The sequence below is a fragment of the Otolemur garnettii genome, unplaced genomic scaffold (genome assembly GCF_000181295.1).
Source record: "Otolemur garnettii isolate 467f Iridium unplaced genomic scaffold, OtoGar3 scaffold00140, whole genome shotgun sequence".
In the NCBI taxonomy this organism is placed as follows: domain Eukaryota; kingdom Metazoa; phylum Chordata; class Mammalia; order Primates; family Galagidae; genus Otolemur; species Otolemur garnettii.
The window spans coordinates 3,787,829-3,789,039 of record NW_003852535.1 but is presented as its reverse complement, the minus strand read 5'-3'; the positions used below and the strand labels follow the sequence as shown (position 1 = coordinate 3,789,039).

Below are 1,211 nucleotides of genomic sequence, written 5' to 3'. Positions count from 1 at the left end.
AGAAAATACCATTCCTTAGTCCCAGCTACTCAGGAGGCTGAGGCAAGAGAATCACCTAAGCCCAGGAGTTGGAGGTTGCTGTGAGCTGTGACACTAAAGCACTCTACAGAGGGCAATAAAGTGAGAGTCTGTCTCTTAAAAAGATAATAATAATAATAAATAAATACCATTCTTTCCAATTAACATAAGTATCAACAAAAATGGGGACATAGAGCTTCCTGAAGCAGTATCCTGGAACAGATACAGCCAACTGCCCACCAAAGTATATTCTCCATTTCTAATTACAAGAGCCCCCATTTTGTTCAGAAAGGCAAAGTGACCGGCTAACAAAACCTTATTTTCAAGGCTTACCTACAGCTAGGAGTAACCATATGATAAGAGTTCTGGCCACAGAGATATATGAAGTCTTCTGAGAAGGCCTCTGAAAGGAGTCTTTTATTTTTTTTTGAGACAGAGTCTCACTCTGTCACCCTAGGTTGAGTGCCGTGGCATCACAGCCCACAGCAACCTCCAGCTCTTGGGCTTTGGTGATTCTCATGCCTCAGCCTCCTGAGTAGCTGGGACTATAGGCACCCACCACATCGCCAGGCTATTTTTTTTTGTTGTTGTTGTTGTTTGGCCAGAACCAGCTTTGAACCTGCTACTCTTGGTATACGGGGCCAGTGCCCCACTCACCAAGCCACAGGTGCTGCCCCTAAAAAGAGTATTTTCCTCAGAAATAAACAAAAAGGAGGGGAGTCAGACCCAGCTGGAGCTAGCCTCTTATATTTTGCTTTTCAATCTGCCCCTTTTTGCCTAAAGATTCAGAAGCAGCAGTATTATAACTATGAAGTAAAAGGCACGCGCCAATAATGACAGTACAGGAAAGCAGCAAAATCCTGGACTACTCAGGTCTGGACTTCTTATTAGACGAGAAAAATTAAACTCCTTTTGTAGTTCACTTGCTGAATGCAATCCTCAAGAATAACAGACCCCACCTGATCCTGAAAGATGACCTGGGCTACTGAGAATATTTGGGATCACCTAAGCCAGTGGTTCTCAACCTTCCTGATGCCACAAGACTTTAATACGGTTTCTGTGGGTCGCAACCCACAGGCTGAGAATCACTGACCTAAGCCATGCCTACCTAACTACATTGCAGCCTCAGAACTATAATTTGACTTAAGAACAAAGCTCGGCAACAGTGAATTTTTTTTTTTTTTTTTTTTGAG

General features: G+C 43.3%; 1 protein-coding gene across 2 annotated transcripts in view; it reads right to left on the bottom strand.

Moving 5' to 3' along the window:
* The window catches only part of TUT1 (terminal uridylyl transferase 1, U6 snRNA-specific), a 17,722-nt gene that overhangs the window by 13,224 nt on the left and 3,287 nt on the right, over positions 1-1,211 (bottom strand). Inside the window, exon 1 of one of the 2 annotated variants that reach the window (XM_012810639.2) lies at positions 352-375. The exons of the other annotated variant lie outside the window; for it this stretch is intronic. The gene's annotated coding sequence lies outside the window, so the exon portion shown is untranslated. Of the gene's footprint in view, positions 1-351; positions 376-1,211 lie in introns of those variants that run through there. 2 annotated transcript variants of the gene reach the window in all.